This window comes from Botryllus schlosseri, chromosome 1, assembly GCF_051294905.1.
Source record: "Botryllus schlosseri isolate E-star chromosome 1, Bs_hap1, whole genome shotgun sequence".
Lineage (NCBI taxonomy): Eukaryota > Metazoa > Chordata > Ascidiacea > Stolidobranchia > Styelidae > Botryllus > Botryllus schlosseri.
Window position 1 is genome coordinate 36,614,784 of NC_137236.1, and position 15,686 is coordinate 36,630,469.

General features: G+C 39.0%; 2 long non-coding RNA genes across 2 annotated transcripts; both read left to right on the forward strand.

Moving 5' to 3' along the window:
- The first annotated feature begins 1,687 nt into the window (after nucleotides 1-1,687).
- On the forward strand, nucleotides 1,688-5,216 carry LOC145436336 (uncharacterized). The gene is made up of 3 exons (XR_013914271.1): nucleotides 1,688-2,441; nucleotides 2,517-4,401; nucleotides 4,434-5,216. It is a non-coding gene; the product is annotated as an uncharacterized LOC145436336 (long non-coding RNA).
- Nucleotides 5,217-8,056: 2,840 nt separating this feature from the next.
- LOC145436322 (uncharacterized) lies at nucleotides 8,057-9,459 on the forward strand. Its single transcript, XR_013914267.1, has 3 exons — nucleotides 8,057-8,191; nucleotides 8,647-8,749; nucleotides 9,372-9,459. It is a non-coding gene; the product is annotated as an uncharacterized LOC145436322 (long non-coding RNA).
- The last annotated feature ends 6,227 nt before the right edge of the window (nucleotides 9,460-15,686 follow it).

Consider the following 15,686-nt stretch of genomic DNA (forward strand, 5'->3'; position numbering starts at 1 on the left):
GACTAGGAGCCTTGTGACTTGGTTACAGCCCTGCACTTTGCACTGTGCAGCCACATTTGCCGCCCCCGGCGCAGAGCCATAACCGCCTAGTGGCTGTTACGCCACTGGGGAAGCGTGGCATTGCATGCTATCAACTAGTACGCTGTGCTACGATATGTAACTTGACACTGCAACTGTCAGCGAGTCTTCCAGATGTGCATCAGTGAGGCGTGTTCTGTTATTGTTTTTGATGAAGTGCATGTCAGAAAAGAATTATTCACAACAAGTTGTACCAAACATGCTTGCAACCTTCTTAGCTGCTGCGCATGCACCACTGTACTTCTCCGTGTCAACAAGGAACGCTCGACTTCAAAATTCCGATACCTAAGTGTTGGAGGTTTACCTAGGCTCCTCCTCGCCACCTCATCCGCGTAAGCGGTGTCTTACGAAAAGCCTAGAGGTGGGCCGTGCTATAAGTCGGCAGTTACGGAAAATAATGAACAATATGGGCCCGGTGTAAATGACCATAGTAGTCGACAAACGCCCCGAATACCACAAACAAACAAATAAGGAACGAAAAGTTTGGTGCAGCCAGGTGGGCTATGAGGTGGAGGTCATTTGAGTTACAATTTCAACCCCCAACTGATTTCGTTGAGCCGGACAGCAGTAACAATTACAGAAAGTTAGAAACATGCTACTAAACTACGTCGAGTGTAAGAGAATCAAGCTGTGTCAAAAGATACAATACCTAATGAGTAGGGCGATTTTTTTTTGACATGTCAAAAAAAGTCAAAATTAGGTCAAAATTGTAGCGTTAGGTCAAAAAATGTCAAAATTGTTTACGAAATTAAAACTTTTTTGCAACCTGCATTTCGTTTGTACCGTAGATTTTTCACTTTCGGTGCACTTATCATTTAGCATTTTACAGTTTATAGCCTACTTTATAGGCCTACCGTTGTAGATGGGTCCATTGTCTGCTCATCGTGAATCATATTAAAAAATTCAAATGAAGCAAATGGTGCTATGCTCAACGTACCGCAATATCCCAACTGAGGCAAGACTGCGTGGGCATTGCATGGTTCTTATATCAAGAAGCGCACGATGACAAATTGTTATATAGACGACGTTGTCAGAATGAAGCAACACGGTTCGTCACCAGCAGTGTACGCACAACTTCAATGTTGCCAGCCAACAACACCTTCTGTTGAACGTTCTTTCTCCATTCTTGGCAAGCTACTTAGTAAGGACAGACACTTTCTACCCGAGAATGTAGGAAAGTATCTTCCGTTGTACTACAATTTGATTTAATTATTTCTGTCATAGTACGTGATGTAACTACTGGAATTCTTCATCGGGCCAGATTTCGGTAAAATATTAGTTTTTTCATGTAAAATTTTGTCGGTTTTTGAGCCAAAAACGTTTTTTCAGGCCAAACTACTTCGTAAGGACAGACAGTTTCAACCAGAAATGAATATTAGTAGTATAATTTTAACATTATGTGCGAAAACACCTAATTTGCATACGTGAGGTCAAAATTTGGTCAAAATTCAGTTTTTTTAGGTAAAAAAAAGTCGAAATTTGGATTTTTCAGGTCAAAATCTTCCGTTTTTTAGGTTAAAAAAATCGCCCTAGTAATGAGCATACATACATTGAAAATCTGCTAGTGCAGTGCTTTTCCATCTGTGTGACGGTCTCACTTGTGCGAATGAAAATGATTGCAGTGCGAATGACGAAGGTGGTGCGAATGAAAATCCTGGATGAGTGCGAATGAAAATCGTGAATAAATAAATTGTTAATTTTTCTGACCTGGAATGATTCAAATAAACCTGATGGGAAATCCATGAGCAGTGTAACTTTTGTTGTTGCGACGCAATTGTAAAAACTTGTATAACTTACGACGCACCACTAATCGTAGCTCTCACAAACCGCAGTGAATTAATATTTTCGCACTATATTTATTACGTAACCAAAAGCCCGGTTTGGAAGCTTGTGTAGTGGCAGACATACAGCATATCAGCCCGTCTTATCGTGGCTGAAAAAATGACGTCAAATTGACTATCTGCTCTTTTTCGCTAAACAATCATCACACTTTGGTAATAACTGTTCGATTAGTGCGAGGCACGCGGATAGTAGTAAATACCATCATTACAGACTCGTATTTGGAAGTTACTGTAACGCAAATTTTCACCCCTCCAAGGGTTATTAAAGCATGGACCGCAAAGGCTTTAATTTTAATCTCACGGTGCCTGAGTTATCTGGTAATATGTATGTAATTGTAACGATAGCGTACCATCTTTGTTTAGAAGTACCAAGCCATGCGTGTGATCCTGATGTAAGCCGTGCTCTTGGTCTCCTGTTGTTCATATTTAATTGTCATATTTAGTAATTGTTTACCTTTCTACAGGCATAATTAGTAATTAAGATCAATGATGTTAGTGTAGGATTGTTGCCGGAATAAATTGGTAAGATTTGAAGATTTGCATTGTTAGATAGGACGCAGTAGGCTAGTATTGATTCTGTTTTTGTGTAACTTTTAGTTCACCGTATCACTTCCGTATTTCCACTGCAAAAAGAAGATTCATGCGCCTTGGCTTTAGTCAACGAATATATTGAATGATATACAAGTGTGGATTTGGTTGTGGTACGCGTTGACTACCGGGAGCCTTGCTATGTAATTCGAGTTGATCTTGAAAAGCCGTAATAGTGAACAATTTAGGGAACAATTTACTGAACAATCTATAGTGAACAAGATATTGTTAGTGAACAATTCACAACAATAGAGGACATTTTCAAGTCAGCCCAAGCTTGGTGAAGGTTTTGCACTCCGAAGGAAGGTGGAGTTATACTGTAAATATTCAAGACATCATTATTGAGTCGTAAGGAAGGAATCAAAATGCTTGATAGTGATGATCCAATTACAGAGGCTCCTGCCCGTCAGGAACCTGAAGATGCAATTCCCTCTAGTCAGTCTAGTGAATTAGCGGGAACAAGTAACCAGGAAGTGTCTGAAGCAGACGTCCAAGAAGGACGCAAGAGAACTCCAACAGAAAAAGGTACTGAATATGCTATTGCTATTGGGCTCGAAAGTCACGTGACTTGTGGTTCGCTGGGGCCAAACAACTATATTAGATAGCCGCTCCCTGTGCTAATTTGCGATATTGGTCTGTTTTCAAATCGTATTTTCTGTCTCAGTGAGGTTGTTTGAAGTACAGTTCTGGGTTTTATGTTATCTTCTATGACTTATTAGCTAGTTTCAGGACTTTTAGACACTAACTAGGTAGGTTTATGTTGTTTTGCAGCCGCGCAAAATGCCAGGGTATAACGTGCCAATTTGTTATAATGGATGAGAAAACAATTCGTAGTCTTTCCATCGACTTCTGAATTGCCAGAAAACGACAGGAAAGTGACTGAAATTAATAAAACTATAGTGGGAATGATAAATATAATTAACATTTGATCTATGTTGACTTGTTTGTTTGGTGGTGTCAAATGTCACACCGGTATTTTGTGTGCCCCAAGACAGCGTAATCGAGTCAGCTTCAATAACAAATGATTTAAGATAACCCACAATTATTAGATTTTTATTAAAGTGTTCATATAGTAAAATTGGCCTAAGAATAGATGCATCAACTGCAGGCATCGGTTAGCTATTAAGATATCTGTGCCATTTATCGAAAAAGATGATCAAGAATTTCGGTCAGCCAAATTTAAGTTTAACCATGCCAATCAGAAGGAAGTTATTGATTGTTTCAAGGATAGTGCTGAGAAGACTGCGGACAAGAGTACCGTACTTTCGATTTGGTTTTTGTGATGATGCAGCGATTTACAATTTGGTATCATTCTAACTGGAATGTAAATATTCTTTTAATGGAAGACCAGGTCTTGCTGTTACTCATGACACTACTTCGTATAATTTAGTACTGGCACTGTTGCCAATGTTTTTTCTAAATTTTGGTCAAGTTTCTATACATCAGTGTTGTTCAAAAACAACTTTTTTTCCAAATTTCACTGTCTCGTGAACCAAATTGTTAGGTTGGCTTGAAAAAAGGTTGCACACTAGATTTGGCTCAATTCCAACTTGCAGAAGTGAAGCTATCAGATTCTTCAAAAAAAATGAATTTATTGAAAAAATAAAATAGTTTTATAAAATTATACTGGCTATGCCATGAAATGGTTGAGTTTTCAAAAAAAAATGTATAGCAAATTGGCCTAGTTTAGCCAAATTTAAAAATTTTCTACATTCAGTAGCTTTTGCATTGCCCTATACAAAATTTACACTAATTTCTTGAACAAAAATCAGAGGGTAGGCTAATTCATAACCATTTTATTCTCTTTATAGATACTTTTAGATGTTTAACAAATCAATGCAAACATTGATGCTAGCCTCACTAATCTGTACCTGATTGCTGTGCTAGTGAAGTTGCACTGTGCGCTATATGTAAACCATATCCGAGGCATCTCTGATCCCGGCATCTTGTATGATGCGATTGGTATCTCTGCCAAAAACTGCTCTCCAGAAGACACCATCTCCTTTATCGCAAGAACGAGAAGCACACGCACGCTATTTACCCCTTGAACTGTGAGAAAATGCAGCTCAACTGTCTATGGAATGACATCACCGTAGGGAGGTGGAGCGAACACTTAAAGACGCTACCGGCCTTAAAAGTCGGGACCACATATCCTTCCTGAACTTGGTAGAAATCCACCCAAAACGCTGGGAAGGAACTGACATTGTTGTCGACATATGGTACATCAATGCCACCAGTAGGTCATTTGTGTGAGACCAGCCTCGTAACCATACGGACCCGACAACACTGGTATCCCTTACCGTCGTTCTCAGGGCCAGAGCACCCTAAATTTACACAAACGCCGTTCAGGATCTTGGCTTGTCAATGGAAGATACTTACGTTGACGCGATGCAGAAACGCAGTAACTACAGATTGCCATGGAGTACTCACAGTTACACTGCTTGCTGTTATTCTCGTCAATTTCGATATACCAACACAGTCCTATCAATTGTATTGCTTATGGCTGCCCATTTTCAAGCCAACTCTGTGTATTTAAGTGAGTCGTCAGTTTAAGACTACCTCCACAGTAGCAGTGTATAGCTTAAGTCAAAACTGCATCCGTTTATGGCAAGTTGGCAACATTAATCAGGAATACCTAATCTGTGACCAATACCTACATTCTATTTGTTTCATTCTCGGTACAAAGGAAATACATTCTCAAGTTGTGAATTTGTCGAATTTATTGGCCATGCAGTTATTGATTTCGTCAGCACTCTTGGAATTTTGTAAAATCAAGCGAGATTATGCAAGATTAAGAAAGTATTGTTGTTGAAATATTATTATATCAGAATTAGGTAGTTCTTCTATTCAGAATCTTGAGGGAATCGTCGGGTCCAAAACGAATAAATGGCATAAGTTTTGAGTATGCAATGCACAAGCTGCCCTGCACTTGTCAAAGTAGGCTACTTGTGATGCTGGGCAAGTACTATACTATCACCGACTCATTTCAAAATGAAGACTTTCTTCTAACGCTCAAGTCTATTAATGATCTTGATTTGCTAGAATAGGGACACTTGATATCTATTATTACACACATCACAAAAGTGCCGCAAACATGTCCTAAAACTACTTTAAAAAATATAACACTCCGGCAAGTATGCAATATTACATAGTACTCTGAAAAGGTAGAAATACTATCTTCTTTACTTTCATTCAGTGTGCATGCCTCCTCTTTACATCGCCTAGGTCAAGATGGGTGTCTGATTCCATAGACTACTCCAAGTCGCTTCGACATCTTCCTGTCTTTTCATTGTATCGCATTTTGTGGTGTATTGAACTGATAAAATTGCTAATAAACCAATGATGATGATGATGATCGTCTGTTTGCACCACAACATAAATGCTTTAAAGTTCAAGGGTCTCTTTGCTTTTTGATAAGCTTTTTCTGAGTTCCTGTCACCCATTCGTTCACCATCGTTCTTCTCTTGCTTGTTTCCATACGTCCTCGTCAGTGGTGCCGATTTTCGAGCCTCATCGGCTTTACTTAGCCGTCTGGGCTTGATTACATGACGCTGCTCATGTAGTTAGGTAAGCAGTGGGGAGTCCAGATATGCCTCCGACCCACTTGCGTCAAGTGGTATTCGAACTCAATTCCAACGCTTCCCCAATCTTTCAGGTAATTTTGCAGTTACCAACCTCTACGTCATAAACTTTCATTATACTCATACTCATGGCTGAACTGAATATTTCCCAATTCTCTGCCATCACCATACATTGCTGATATTGGATGGTCGTTGTCTGAATCATTTTGACTTCTTTTGACCAGATTCGGATTATTTTTGAAGAACTCGCAAATCGTAAAAGTAGCTTAACCAAATCCATCTGAAATCAAATTTAACACGGTACGGTAATGTTACAATATTACTAATCTCCGATGTTGACTGATCATAACGGTTTCGCATATACGTTTTCGCTTCTGTGAATAATTACTTTCCGGGCCATTTTTCATAAACCTCTGAACTTAGAGTGCACTTTTGCCTTTCTGGAATTGGGTGCTAATGTCAGCGACTTGGTTCTTAATGGCGGCTAGAGTGGAACCATCGCACCGCTGTGGGTGGTACTAAAGCGGCCTATGAACAAAATTCGACGTTTGTTATTTAATTATTTATTTGAAATATTTCTTACTTACTAAAAGTCGAAACATTTGTTTGAAACATGCTGGATAATACAAGCATTTTCTCCATCTACTCAGAATTGCTTCTCAGGCGAATGAAATCGTCTTGCGACCGGCTGCGACCCGCGTTCCCTATTTTTCACTCCAATGGGCTAAATGGATGTTTTAACCGCATTGCAATGAGGCAATTATATACAGATCGACGTTGGCTAATCACATCAACGTTTATTCTATTCGGATGAAAATACCGGATATAAAGGAGACATCGCATAGTGTCGTAACACGAAAAAACGCACCAGCGGAAACTGTGCTGCTATATGCATCCCGCATTTCGTTACGTTACACAGATTTTGAAATGCTAGACCTCGGTGTCGATCACACATACGCGGGTGGAAAGTAGTTTGCGTGATGTGGCCTCGTTTATCGGTTAATGTCAGAGCATAGACACCTGGTGAATTTTAAAGCAGGAATAGGCAACGGGCGTAGTCCGAATATTATATGTTATTGTAAGGTCTGCCAAAAGGATGTCTGTAAGTTATCGTGGCCTCATACATTCGTGTTATATATCAGTGTGGTACAAGAGAAGGCTTAAAATACACTAAAATATGCGCCTGTTGATTCCGCACATAAATAGTTATAAAAAAAATTCACTGCGTTATTTATTTGTGACCCGGTGGCCATAATTAATATTATAGCGTAATGATGATGCCATTGTGTCATGACAAAACCAATCTTAAACTGTGGTGAAGTGTTGGTACTTGCGTCGCCTATTCGCATATTTACGGCTTGCTATGCTGAATGGAGGCCGATATCCGTGCGTGGAGTGAATATATAGCATTTAGTCAGAAATCATTTCAAACCAAGTTGCATCGATTTTACTGACGATATGCATTACATACAGTTTATAGTATAGACTAGAGCAATGGTTCCTCATTATCAATCTCGACACAAATTTTAGGTATTTCAGCCATGTTTACGGATTCGAAAAAAAACGAAATATGATCGGTAAATTTAGTCACTTAATTCTGATCGCTGGTGAATTTACTAAAAAGGGACCATTTTTCCGAGGTGGTAGGTGCTCTTAAAACCGGTTTTCGCGTCCACTCTCAGTTTAGTTGACCTTTTTCATCGCTTCATATGCAGAGTAAGCCGCCTTCATGTGCATTTTATTTACCACGGTAATTAAATATATCTTATTGGACGGTCCAACATTCAACCCCCATCGCACACGTTGGGAATCAGTGGTATAGACTAAATATACATATTGTCACGCCATTGCCCAAGTCAAATCGAAGTATACAGATGGCCTACGGTCAGCATACTTGAATCTCATATTATATCTTCCTTACTATGCTGTTGACTTAGTAATTATAGACTACCACCTGTTCCGCTGCTTTTCACTGATGTGTGCAATGTTGATATTCTCACAGCTATACCACTACGACGTTATCAGCATCACGAAAAGAAATGTATGTTTTACTGGAAATCGGAGCTTTGCTTGCCATGGCAGCAATGACCAATGCCCAAATCTGTACGAATATACCTTTTTACGTTATCTGGGGTATTTATAGCGTTGGCAGACAGGCCTAATAGTAAAACGGAACATGTGTATGTAGCGATACTCCCTTTTATCATGTTTTCGAAGTAGTCGGCTCGTGCAGATCTGTTCCAAGAGTTAGTGTCAGGGTCCTGTTTGTAGATCCCTTCTGCATGCGTCGAGTGTGAGAATATATTTACTTCGTCAATTTTAGCCGTGAGCTTACCGCAGTTTATGATTACATATTATTATAATTGTCATTACATTTTTGTATCAATTGTCATTATTTTGGTGTGCATGAGAGATCGTATCCATGGAATTCGTAAATAGAAATCAAATCGAAACTGCCCAGGATATTCAAATCGTAATATGATTTCATGTAGCTTCTCACAACTATGTTGTGCGAGAGCTGTAAGACGTTATAGTTTTACACCAAATATAATTTTCAGGTTGCAGTGGTCCCTGGAACTGTCCCAGCAAAATGCATTGTGATATCCGCCTACCCTGCCTATTTGGAGCAGGTCGAGGAATGTGTAGCTACTAATTGATCATGTGAGTTGCTAAAACCTCTGAAGATTCGCTCCAGCGCTGAATAATATTATTAAAAATGCGATCGTACGTTTTTTCAAATTTGCTACTATAATAGTATTACCTAATCTAGATATATGTGGTTCATCTGTGCCGGATATGTTTCACCCGGTGTATCTCTCTCCAAATCCAATGAATAAAGTTAATTTCGGTTTACGTGATCCAAGACGCGAATGCTTAAGGCATACATAATAACCATAAAACAAATTAGTTTGTTACTTTTAAAGTGGTCGCTTGAAAGATACTGGATTTAATATCGAAGCTGGCGAAATTGAGCCGTGATTGTAGTCGGAAAATCGGAAATATGCTATAAACCACAGAGACCTCAAATATGTAGAAAATTACCAATAACATCACAATAGATTCTGCAAGTAACCTACCACTGCAATTCTTCATTGCAGTGGAGTCGGATTATAGTGTTGTAATGTCACGAAGTGCGTTGGTGTTGTTCATAATATCATTTCCGCATTAGTTACTGTTTGAAATATATTGTGCATTGCATATTCGAGTAAGATCACACCCATCCATAAAGAACGATGCATGAGAATTATAATGGTTTTTATATAGGCGTATATTTTTGTTACAGGTATCCCGATGTGAATGGAAAGATAACTATGGAAATAAACCATAGCATTGTTCGAGAATAAAGTGAGAAATATATCAAACTTACGAAACTAATTGTCAATGTCAATGGAGTGGGTAGGGTCATAACGTAAGAATGGTGAAAGATATCATGTCAACGCACTTACACGTTAGAGTTTAGCATATCAGATCGACAGTACGTAGGATTTCAAAATGTCTTCCACCCACTGCGGAAAACGAAGTAGATACGAATGTGACCGGTTGAAGCAACACCAACATGCCAGATAGCTCAATGTTCAGTAAACGAGCTGGATTCCGACATGTGAAACGGACAAATTTTCAATTGCGCGTAGGGTCAGCTGCTATATGCAGACGATACTGCATGCATGCAGGTTGTATAATGCAATTAAAATGAAAGTCAAAGTCGTTAGTTTACTGCTGTTACATGTAGGGCTGTGGAGTCTGTAGATTTTACCACCGACTGCAACTCTTACTACGATTCCTGAGTTTTTAAACGTACCAACTCTGACTACTCCACAGTCCCGGTTACGTGCATGCCAGAACTATTTCGTTGACTTGGCTTGTCTTGACTTTGGCTGACTAGAAATTACTTGGAATTCCTCCCCAACTCACAAGCACCAATAAGTCTGTCGTTGGGAGAGTCATCGCGAAGGCCTGCATAAAATCTGGAGACAGGAGTACATACACTCCTAGTTGCAAAAATATTCAACATTCAGTTTAATGTTGTTGTTGATTAACAAGTTATATATAACTTAGAAAAACGTGGATCCTGTACGTGCAAGTTTCAAGAGAGAGAGAGAGAGAGTCTGCGTCCTAGAGAAATTTCTAAAATATGCCCAAATGTCCGGAATTTTGACGGTTTGAAATAGGATCAAAATGTTTTCGTAAATCAACAGAAAAGTTATTATTTTGGGGCAGATTTATTCAACTTGGAATTTTTGTCGCGCTCCGAGATATTGGCTCTAAACCTGGGGGTCGTTTTTCTTTATTCTGGAGTTCGCGAAGATGTTGGACGTAATCGGCTTCCAGAATAGTCCTTGAGTAAGTCCGGGCAAAGGCGCTGAGAGTTTTTCAGTAAATAGGTTATCAAATTCTGACCTGGGCCACAAAACATTTTCAAATTAGAAACGGAGACGCGACCACGAAAGGCTGAAAACCACCCGATGTGCAGCCTGCTGGTGCGGCTCTGCATTTAGGCGAATAAATGATATTAACCGTGTAACATGACATGATTTTACGATGCATAATTCCGTTCCCTGTATTTTCGAAGTCATCGTCCTCCACCAGCTCCGCTAACTATTATCATGTGGGCGGGGAAAGAATTAAAATTTTTATAGTAATTCATGGAAGAAGCAATAATACAGGCAGATTTCATTCACAAAATTTAACGACCAGATGCATACAAAAACTAGATGGATATAGTAAGGCCCCAAAAGTCGCATCGATTACCCTGTGGTGTGCTCGATATCAGTGTTTATTTGGACAGGAGTGGGCTGACATATGTTGCTTCGATCCTGGTTACAACACACAGTCACATAAATGAACCGGCCTAACATTATAACGGCTCCTGATCCGGATCGTGACCACCTATTGTCGATAGGCCTAACTTTGCTACTGTGACGTCATATTGAAAGACCACATTTTTAAATCCGACAGTGGGCGCTAAAGAATGTCCAGAATTTGATCCGCAACATATCGTAACTCTAAGTTAGGACAAGTTTGGTGACATCTACCCAATATATGTATGACGTATACATATGAATCCACACGTTAAATCGAACGACACTGATTCAAGCCATTCGATGACCCGAAATCCAAAGTTGGACAGCCAAGAAATATGAATATGTTCTCAATTAGATCAGAGTTTGAATTATTGAATGTTTGTAAACCAAGCTTGGCGGTCCTCTACTAGAATTGTCAGGAAAGCCAGAGATCAGATTAAAATTAACATTAGAGCATACACACGTCTCACAAATTAGATCAGAATTATAAAATGAGAATACTGGGATTTCCATCCGATTAGTCCAGTTAGTCGCATAGTTGTACAGGTAAGATTGCACTTAAAACACTTTGTTTCAGACAGAGGTCTTTAACAAAAATTGTGGCTTTTTCAGGTGAGGTATAATTATGCCATAATTCGGTAAATACTTTCCAAAAAACATGTTGTTAGAGCCTACGGACGAATACCACCCGATATATAGCCGACGTATACGATATGGTACAGAATAAATGACGATGACGATGAACGCCGAACGTAAAAATGCTGCATGTCGATGTAGTCCTGATTAAAGATATTTTTGGTCCGTATGTCAGGGGTTGGAAGCCTATTTCGTCAAAGTAGCTATATTTATCCCATATTTTCAATTGTCAAAGTCAAATCACTATTACGTCAAAATTAAATATTAGTGATGTCATTTCTTAAAAATAACAAAAAAGGTAATAAAAACATGCTTTAACGAGGACCATGTCTGAAACATGTTTGTTTTAAATTGATTTTTGTTTCAAATGCAACCCTACATGAGTGATGTCATATTCTAGGAGCGGATACTGTGAAGGATATAACAGTATGATATCTTCCTTGGCGTGAAGCTTAAGATCTTCACTGCTCAAACGGAAAATGTTGCTATCTGCAAAATTTCCATTCAATTTGTAATTATTACGGATGTTTTACGGAGGTAAAGCAAGTTGATTCCTGTTGTGAATAATTGCAAAAAAATACCATAATCAAAGAAAGTGCTTATGACGCGATGAAGAAGCGAAAAATATAACTATCAATAAAAAACGAATTTTGGAAAGTTGTTGGTCTGACCCTGCCAAAATGTTCTGTTTGGTTCAAAAACACAATATGTAAAATTTTATTGATATTCGATGATGTTTAGAGGTAGCTCAATGGATCCGAAATTTTACCTATATCAGCTATGGAGCATATATAGCAAATTCATAATTGCTATTGGGTCAACGCTAGAAAGCCTGGATTACCTCGTCAGGTTAATAGCTGATCATTGGTGGGGGTACCATGATGTCCAATATCATTTTATTTTGCCAAGTACGCTCTGTCTGAGGGTGTTGGGGCACATTTTTAGGAGGTGAGCGACAACCCCAAATGCAAACTACAGTTGCTCCTCGTTTTTTGAGAGATGGACCGAAACATTCTGAAGCATTGCGTTGGACGTTCTGTGTGGTCGTTGAGGACAAACAATGTGAATGGTAAGCTTATTCAGCAATAAAACCGGATTTTCCCTTCCACTTACCTGCCGGATATTCAAGACACCATCGGCAAGTCCCAAGTTTTCTCAAAATAAGTGTTGTATTCGTTGTCGATTTAAACCTTCTGTGGAACGTGTTTGAAGTTAATAAATACATACTCTAATAGTCCGTCTCTTTTATAGCAACAACTATATTATGGTCGGGGCCCTTGTGCAGATCGTCATCAAACATCGCCACGCCGATCAACCCCGCAGACGGAAACCCCAGTTTCCCTACAATCCACCCCACTGTAGCTTGAGATATGTGGACAATATTCGCACTCACACTCACATTGTTTGTCTCCAGCGAGCACACAGAACGTCCAACGCAATGCTTCAAGATGTTATGCCCATCTCACAGAAAAACGAGGTTCACCTGCAGCTTGCATTTCGGGTTGGTGCGGAACTCCACAAAAAGTGCCCCAACACCCTCAAACAGATCTTGGGCAACGTAAAATGATATTGGTCATCATGGTGGCCCCACCACTGATCAGCTAATAACCAGACGAGATAATCCAGGCTTTTCAGCGTTGACTCGATAGCAAAAATAAATATGCTCCTAGCTGATAAAGGTAAAAGTTCGGATCCATTAGGCCACCTCTAAACATTAATGAATATCAATAAAATTTTGCACAGTGTGTCTTGTAACCAAAAGGAAGATTTTTGCAGGGTGAGAAACACAACTTTCCAAAATTCTTTTTTTAAAGAACACCCTAATATACATAGTAGATGCTTCGCGATTCACAACAATATCGCAAATTCGCAATATGTAACTGAATATCATTAGGTCGGTTGGGAAGGCAGTCTATACTGTTGTTATGTATACTATTTATATATTTTACAATATGCACAATTTGATACGGGTAGTCTGTTATTTTTGTAATATATTATTGTCCCAGATCTAGCATTAACTTATCTCATCGCAGTTACAGTTCTTTTTGCTTGTTAAATATGGCATCGCCCTCGTATATTCTCCAAGTAGCACGTGGCGTAGCAGCGAATATGCCATTATCTGGGATGGTATGTTGGCTCATTTACACAAATTGGTAACTGCCGTACCAAAATCCCTGATGTGTGGATGGGGAAATCACGTAGAATAAAAAATATTTCGCAAGTCAGCGTAAACTTTCGGAGTTTTACTGAACTTGAATTGTACTGTTCGTGATTCTCACGGTTTGATATCATGACAATTCATGAAATTTTTAAAGTTCAATTGATACAACGGAGCATGCTCTGCTCAAATAAATTATTAAATTCAAATATTATGTTAATAATATTTTCACTCGGGTAAACCACATATTTTCGCTACAACTAGCGATTGTGAAAGCATGGTGTACATCCCTATAGCGACCATCGTTACTTTTCATTATTTTATCAACGCTCAGCACATGGATGATGATGCATTAAACGAGCGGAAGTAACTCTGAAGGATATGGTTTATTGATCCCTTCCTTGGTGTGAAAAATAGGATCTTAAGTGCTAGCATGTTGCTATTTGCAATATCATTCAATTTGCAACTTTTGCGGGTGTTTTCACGGGGTATACAATTAGTTTTAATGCAGTACTGATAAAGTCCAGAGAAAAAAATGTATGAATGTATATATAGTTGAAAATGGTGCGAATAGTTTGGAATGTATTTTTTGCACCACGCCATTTCAAAATCTGAAGTTCTATATTATGGTGCATAATGTTATAGATAATGATATATTTGTCTACCAGATAATATGAGAAATCCAATTACTGGTGTACTAGTATGAAGGGCTAGACAGGAACACTATAAAGTACACAAGCGGAAACTGTGCAGATATATCCCGCATTTCTCTTCATTACGAATGTTTTGAAATATCGGACCCTTGAGGCGATAACAACATCAGGTCATGGGGATTTCTGCTTCATATAAACAATTTTAAACAGTGCTGAAATGTTAGTGCTTGTGTCGCAGTACGGTTTGCTATGATGAATCTCAGCATGTGTGAGACGTTGCCACAGCAACAGGAAAAGATTATATCACAAAAAAGCGTGAAATCAGTCGAGTAAATACATGTGGTCGCGACATTGTCCAAGTAAATTGAAGTATTCTGATATTTGTATCTCATCTTATCTTTTAGTTCATATCTTACCTTGTAGGCTACTTGACTGGAGTACTTCGTTTACGGTGTTTTACCGACACTAAGAGTTGATATTTTCACAGGCACCGATAAAGCAATATCTGATTTACTATCTGAGATGAATACTTTACTGAAAATGGGAGCTATGCTAGCAATGGCGGCAGTCGCCAACGCCCAATACTGTGAGACTTTTAGGGTGGCAATTTTTCTAGGAATCATTAGGGATGGTGTGAACGTTAGGTTCACGTTCGCGTTCTGTGTGTGAACCTCAGAAATTTAGAGGTTCACGTTCACAAACGAACCTTGGTAGGTTCTGCATCCTTTTTCATATATTACAATTTTCACTTCGTTATAGCATCTTTGGTTAAAATTTATTGCATTTAAACTGCGATTCACTCTATGCATGACGCTGGTAGCACTAAACGAGCATGCACCTTGACAATCTCAAAAATTTTACTTGCTTGTTACAAAAGTTTGCTCGAATATTACGTGACTCTCTGCTGTGAGCTTGATTCGCAATCACACAACATTAAGAGCGAAATACTCGACATGTAGCAGGGATATCTAGATATCCCTGACAAGTGGACATGTGGGTATTCAGAGAATGATGCTTATTCAACCAATCAATGAGATTGATAGCGTTGTCTGATCTAGAAGAATCTAGCAGGCGAACGGAGTTAATCTTGATTTCGTTTCGCTTCGTATCATAAAACCAAATCCGCGCGATTGGGGTGTTGGCTACTGCTGTATAACTTGTTAACGGAGTAATATCGGTAACAAGTAGAGAAACCCGTTTTACACTCTGCCCAATATCAACGTAAAAAATAGCAATACTCAGACGCCGAACACATTGTCCGGTCTGGCTGAGACCGTTAAGGCGTAAGCTTTTATTCTCTTGTAAGTCCTCGTCGAAATTGTTGTCAAAGCGACGGAAGATATTGATTT